Below are 7468 nucleotides of genomic sequence, written 5' to 3'. Positions count from 1 at the left end.
GTCAGCATTTTTATGAAACGAGAGGTCATGTGGATAAGGTAAAACTCTCGCTTTGACTGGTTTCACAAAGCACATCCAGGAAAAGCTTTTACAAGTACAAATGATTTGCTAAGTGCATGATTGCTTCATAACGGTCCCCCGGGGAAGTGATGCTGTAAAGTACGCATGTTCATTTAAGATTTTGACAGCTCCTTGGAACTTTTGCTGAACAAAAACATTCATGACAAATGATATTAATTTCGGTTATGCCAGCAAATGGATGCTGAATAGGATTCTTGGCTCTTATACATTGTTATATACTTCAATCTCACACAAAATGTTCATCTAATATTGGTAAGTGGATTTTTTTTTCTGGCATCCATCCATTATTACATCTCCTTTTATCAAAATCTTTATTTTCTCATGACCAGAGCTCTTATGGGGTATCCTGAAGTCTTTACTTATGAAAAGTGTTCAACCTCCCGTCCAATTCCGAGGTTCCACAGTAATTGCTTTCGCCCAAACCGTTACACCCTTCGGTTTTTTTTTGCGAAACGTAAATGAATCGAGAGAGAGTGTTAATTTCCTCTCGGCATGAGAGAGGATCTTGGAACAATAAGCCCATCTTGTTAGGCCTGCGGGGCTGACGATCCGCCCCAGTGAAGGATTGGTGAACAAGAGGGAAGCTGACACAACAGCATGGAGGAGGAGTTGAGTGTCAAGGCTCTAAGAGAGGCAGTGTGCATGGTTTTAATCAAGGCGGGCAAGTGGAACATCATTTCAGGAGACCTACACTTGACCTAGGATTTGCCGTGATATGCTTAGCAATGCATGGCTGGAAAAAACACCCATTATGCTGTTATAAAAGCATTTCCAACATGACAATCAAACATTGTGGCCAAAATATATTAGTAGTATGTATTGCATCTACATACATTGTTGGAATTATATTTTCTTTATCTACTCCAGAAATGTAATCATAAGAAATTGAGGCAACTGACCCACATTGAACAGACACTAATAAATAACTTTGGGATAGAAATATGATATTGAAAAGCCTTTAAATCTAAAAAAAAGACACAAGAGTTGGTTACATCATCTTACTAAACCTAAATTCTTCTGAGTTATGTAATAAATAAAGCAATGAGCTATGAAATTGAATAGGGGAAAATGAATCTGGATGGGCAGACCTTCTTTGAATTTGAGCTTTACAAAACTAGTCGGACAATTGATCATTCAAAAGCATTCATTTGTTCACCAACTACTTTTCAACAATTTAACCTGACTAATATTGCATGAAAATGACAGATAACATGCAGACATGTTTTACAGTATCAACATTTTGAGGTCTCAGTGGGGTCTTGAAAATGCCTATCAATTTATGATAGAAAATCTCAAGAGAAACTCCAGTGGCTGTAATGGCAATAATTTAAGATTTATAGATTCACTCTGATCCTTGTTCATTGCGACTTGACAACACCCTTCCTCATCCTGCTCCTATTTCGCTCTCCATGGTGCTGACTCTTCCAAAGCTCTTAATTGGCCAGTCATCCGAGGAAAAAAAAAAAAAAAAAGCCTCATGGGCTGAGAACCTGATTACTTGGTGTGTGTATGTGCGTCACGACAAGTGACACAAGAAATGGCTCAAATAAATGATATTTTTATATCAACAATAATCTGTCATAATACTTGCATGAGTGCACTCAAGCTTCACGGTAATTGATGTTTTACAATAGTTGATGTCCATCTTTGTAAATCGAGGCTACGGAAACAAAACGACAGTATTTTATTAACTTCTGGTTGTCTAGAAGACGCCATCACTTTTCTCCCTTCTCTTCTCCTGTCCTGCCATAAATAGCTCACAATCTATTTTAGTACAACAGGACTCATGAGATCAAGCAAATGAAAAAAAATCTTGGAGTGAATTTTTAGGTGCGTATCCAAATGATAAAAGGCACATTTTCTACTTGAAGTCAACTCATCCGAACGATCGCTTTGAGACAAGCTACCAACTCCAAAGTTGCGTAATCCGGACTGGTGTTTTAAATGGTTAGTGCTGTCCACTTCTCAGTTATAATCCCCGGCGGCACACTGTGGCTAATGTCTTTGTAATTGAATGGAGGCTAGATCCACATCCCTTGGTGCGAGATGGTGATTAAATCAAAACCAGAGGCGAAACACACAAGGGGTAAGAAAGGCGTAATTTGCCACGGCTGCTTACCAAGCACACTTATAAAGTCATCCGACGGTGTCCTGTATGGAGGGCAGCGGCAGGAAACTGGGAGTGAGAAAGGAAAGTGAGAATGTATTGCCGTTTTCCGAGCAAGTCGCTAGTAATCAGGTTACGCTGGCTTCGTGCTCGGAGGAGATCTTCTTGCTTTTTGCTGCCATCCCTCATCATTAGCGGCTGCAGGCCAAGCTGCGAGCAACATGGCTATAGTGGAAGTAATGACTCGGGCTGGCTGCAAGAGGGCCTTTGTGTCCTTGCTTGCCAGTTTTCCTTAATGGGAAGGTAATAGGCAAAGAGGAAATTGGCCACGGGAGCCGGGAGACAGCTTTTTGTTCTGTCAAGAGGTGACGAGTTAGCAAAGAAGAAGGTGGCTGAAGTGGAATTCCACCTCGGTGTTAGCGGCCACCCTCCGTTGGCTTTTCTTGGCTTTCATTCCCTCTGTGCCAGGCCATCATGGTTTCCCCTTTAAGCTCTTGAAGTCACTAGAACTGAACAAGTGTGTGTGCTGTCCGGGAGAAAGGAGGATGAAATTTGGCTTATACGCAGTGGGGAAAATTAAACAAGATGTCAGTACAAAAAAAAAAAAAATATATATATATATATCTCCAGCTTTATACTAGATCCTCTGAAGTACTCCAAACAATTTGGAGTCCAACCAAAATCTCTCATGAGACTTCCACAAAACGAGCGTCTGAAGGATTAATGCCATATGGGTTTTGCTTTTCTGATTTTTTTATTTATTTTTTGTCAATCATAGAGCCACAAATGAAATTTAATGCCAAATAATTAAAGGTAATGACTGGCACAAACTGACAAAATGGATTCCTGTGTTATTTTAGCTTTGTGTCTGAAAGTTAGAAACATTCAAATGTTACTTGACTGTATCGTTAGAATAGGTTTTGATATTGAACGATACATTTTGCATCATAACAGGATGGCTTCATTCTTTATGATGTGAATAGTAAGAGAACCTCATCAAGGGCTAAATCAGCTTCTTTTAATCTGCTTTAAGAGTCAACTACATAAATCTGGAACTGAAGAGGCCATGAAAAAGTGTTTCCCCCCATTAAAAAATGTGACCTTTAGATGAAGCTATAGCTGAAGGGTGTAATAGATTGAATTGGCTTCTCCTTCCCTTTGGAATTCATCCCTTGAGTTATTTACAAAACCCTGAAAGCAACACCACCTGAAATAGTCACTGTCATAATAAAGAAATATCTCTACCTCCAGGCCGACAGTTATGGTCTCATTTTCTTTTAAAGAGTCCAGTTTTATTTGTGAAAAGTGACATTTCTTGACAAATTGAGCAAAGTAAGGTTTGTTGAGTGTTTATATTTCTGCTGCAATTATGGTGGCCTTGGAAAATGGAACAATACAAAGAGTCCAACATTTTCATATGGTCTCACTATACTGTGATTGCTTGTTTCAGTCTGACCTTGCTGCTAAATATAGTTCATCTAATCCTGCATGTTCACAAATTTACCTTGAATTGAATACTTTTCACTGTTCCAATTCTATTACAAGTAGAAAAGACACCAAAAAAATGAGCAGGCTATCATTTGGCGCCATGTTATCTAATAGCTCAGAAGTCTCGAGAGGTTCCATGCAGCTTGAGAGGAAGCGAGGTGAGACGAGAGGCTGTTGAAAAGATCTGCGCAAACCGCAAAGGGTATCGCTCGACCCTTGGAGAGGCCGCGAGAGCACGTTAACACCCGCCTCCAACGTGTCACTAATGCGGGCCACATAATCAGCGACAAGGGATCCAAATGAAATGCAACTCAAACATGCAAATTCAAACCATATGGACGCTAACAAAAACAGCTGTTCCTCCTACTGTAATCCAAAGCTTGATTTATATGTCTGACATTGATTACCCACTTAGACTGACATCGATGATGATAAAATGCATTTCTAGCTGACTGGTGGAATCGCATGTGCAGTACACACCGAAAGAAGCCAGACACTTTGATTTCGTAACGAGACACAAAAATACATGGTCATAATTAGAACTAAATTATGCACTGCAAATAAATGCGCAAGTAAGCAGAGTGGAAAAATCAGCAAAATCCTACCAAATAACAACCTCATTAATAAAAAAAAATAAATCATTAGTCAAAAGCTATCCACAGGAGTAACACAATTGGGGGGGGGGGGGGGAGGAGCCACACTGTGTTTAACACTGCGGGCTACATCCTACACTGATGTCAACACTTCCTACCAATAGTCCACCAATTCTTTTCAGCCACTGGATACCAGTGCATCCATATTCATGAGTGAAACATACATCACCTGGTGTAGGATGCCAGTTGCCCTAAGGCGAGTGTGTGTCCAGTACAAGTTGAAACTGACATGCTTTTTACATGCTCTGTGATCCCATGTTAATATTTCATGAGACGCGCCCGGTGTTTTGCGTTTCACTGTATGTCTTGGAGGTCTACAGGGATTCCACACACAATTTTCCCATCAAGGTTAGAACGTTTCCGAGTTTCTAGTTAGGGAATTCAATTCATTCGTTTTGTGCTTGATAATACGAGTAGTAGTGGGACGATGAGGCTCCACTGTTTGTGATGTGCTATACAATGCTGGAAGAGTTTTGGCCTCATGGGCCACTGTTATGTCAAGGAAGAACTACTAATGCATGCCTTAAGTGATGATGTCCTCAATTTTCAGTGTTCAGCGATGTTAAATTCTCATCAGACTTCAAAAAGCAATCACCTCGGAAATGGATGCTTCTTGCCAATGACAAACAGTGGCAACATGCACTGGCAAACAAACTGCTCAGCAAGATGGCACTATGAACCCAAACTAGGCTTGTGGCTGTTTGGTCATTTTAGTTTGGCACATAGTAGGAATCAGAACCCCCCCACCCACCACCACCACCACCACCACCACCACCACCAATATCTGTTTGTACGTATTTGCTCAGCTGGCCCACAAAAAAGCAGCCTGAACACCGCAAGGGTCCTTTTGTCGCCATCACAAACTGCTGTGCTGAAATAAGGCTCATAGGAAATTGTGTGTGTAATTTTTCTCCTTCTAAATCTAATAGGGGACAATTACAACTTGTGCGGTGGATGAAATTGCGCTTAATTATTCCTCGGTTAATGAATGTGCGCTCAATATAAAGATAAGCGGCATAAGCTCTATGTGGTAAAGTGTGTGGGGTTAGATAATAGTTTTTCTTTCCCAACAAGCTCGACTTCTTTCATTGCTGTTTCCAGAGACCAAGAGTTGAAAATGACTGTGGTCATATTCAAATGTACAAAATACGGTGCCGTACATTTTGAGCTAGTTTGCTTTGTCCTCTTACTTTCAATTCAAGATTCCATTTCAGATTCTTTAGATCCACTGTCATTCTTACTCGTGGTATTTCTTATATTCACCCTGAGCACTGCATATATTTACCGTAACTCCCCTCATGAATTAATGCCAGTGCCTGAAGATGTCCTAATCATTAATAATAATAACAACAACAACAACAACAAAAAACACTGAAACCTTTTGTGTAAACCAGGTGGCATAAAAGAAAGCTCCCTGCCAAGCAAACACCCTGGTAACCTGAAGATAAGTCCAGTGCTACAGTCCAAGCAATTTATGAGTGGAATGATTCACTTGAACGCAACCCTCGGGCACCAAAATAAATAAATGAATACATAGATTGAAAACATAGCGAGAAAGCCGATTAGTTTTTATTTATGGAGTTATAAATGCGACATCCTCGGTAAGCTCACTACTGTGACCGTCATTTAATTTATTTTTAATTACCGGGTCATCAGACACATTGGTAAGGATTAATTATTTAATGAGTCACTGGTACATGCTTCATGACTAGCAAGTTGACTGGTAGGATGTCCAAAGCATCAGGCAATATTTTCTGTAGCTTTGACTTATAGGAATTATTCAAATTAAAAGTATCCAAAAATAAAAAATAAACACTCTTAGCTTTATGATTAGTGAGGAGGGGTTATGAATGATGTTCATTTGAATGACATATCTATATTTCAGAACAGTAACTGCCTCAGAACTATAAAATGAAATCAACCTCTAATAATAATAAGAAGAAAAACTTTAAATGCACATAAAACACAAGCTGGCTAACAGAAAATTTGACAACGATCAAAATTTCTTTGCATCACGAAAAATGACTGTTTGCAACATTGTAGGAACCCTGACAAAATGCCAACAATCACTCCGTGCGCAAACACCCACGGCTCAGTGAGATACGGGCTTTACAGATTAAATAAGAATCAAAAGGAACTGATTAGCGAAGAGCAACGAACCCATCATGCTATGTCTCACGCTTGCAATTATGTGCACAGATGGGAGGATCACAATGAAACACTAGAACAGCTACAATGAAATGAGGTCATTTGCGCTTTAAGTACAAAAGAATGTTGCTCATGACAAAAACAGTTGAGATCATGAATAATGTGAGCTTTTCAAACTCGGGCTACCAGAGTATTGTATTTAGTCAGCAATAAGATTGTATGAAATTGTAGCAGATGCTTGTTTGAGTGAGAAATTACATCAGGCTAGTATAGCACATGATTGGCGTTTGCCAATCATTGGCAAAGAAATCATTTTTCGGAGTTTGTCGACAGCCTCCTTTCGAAACTCGTCTCAGCACGGGCCAACCCTTTGTGACAGTGATGTATGAGCCGTGTCGCAAACGCAGCAAATCACTCCTCAACACCAGGTCAGGGTGTAATTTTCACTCACACATTACGCGTGCCACCAAGATTCTCCATTCATTGCAAGACGCGATTCTCATCAAGTTCATGAAAGGCAATTAACAGTGGCAGGAAATGTCACAGTGAGGGAAAAAAAACAACATCTCATTAGTGGTTTCATTGGATATGAAATGACTGCAATAAAATGAAGACAACATTTATAAATATCAGCAAGGCTTATCCCGAAACCCTGCTGGATGTCAATTATTGGCTGTAATACTGTATAAGACTCACACAGCGAGAGTGTGTGTTTAATTGGAAACACTCTCGCCGTAATGAGTGACTATGCGAGGACCACTTTTCTAGCCTTCTGTCTGCTGAGTAGAAGAATCGGAATCATTTTTATTTGCTGTGTTTTAGTAGTTACCTGTGTAGATATACATTTACGGTGTCGTGATGATCCAAAACTATAGTCGTTTATATATAAATAGTCCGATTGAACAAGCGGTATAGACAATGGATGGACAGTTCTTGTAACACTCGTTTTAAAAAAATATATACATTTAAACACATTAGATTGTGTGAGAAG

This window comes from Syngnathus leptorhynchus, chromosome 13 (genome assembly GCF_054491065.1).
Source record: "Syngnathus leptorhynchus isolate UIUO chromosome 13, UIUO_Slep, whole genome shotgun sequence".
In the NCBI taxonomy this organism is placed as follows: Eukaryota; Metazoa; Chordata; class Actinopteri; order Syngnathiformes; family Syngnathidae; genus Syngnathus; species Syngnathus leptorhynchus.
This window is presented reverse-complemented; position numbering follows the sequence as displayed.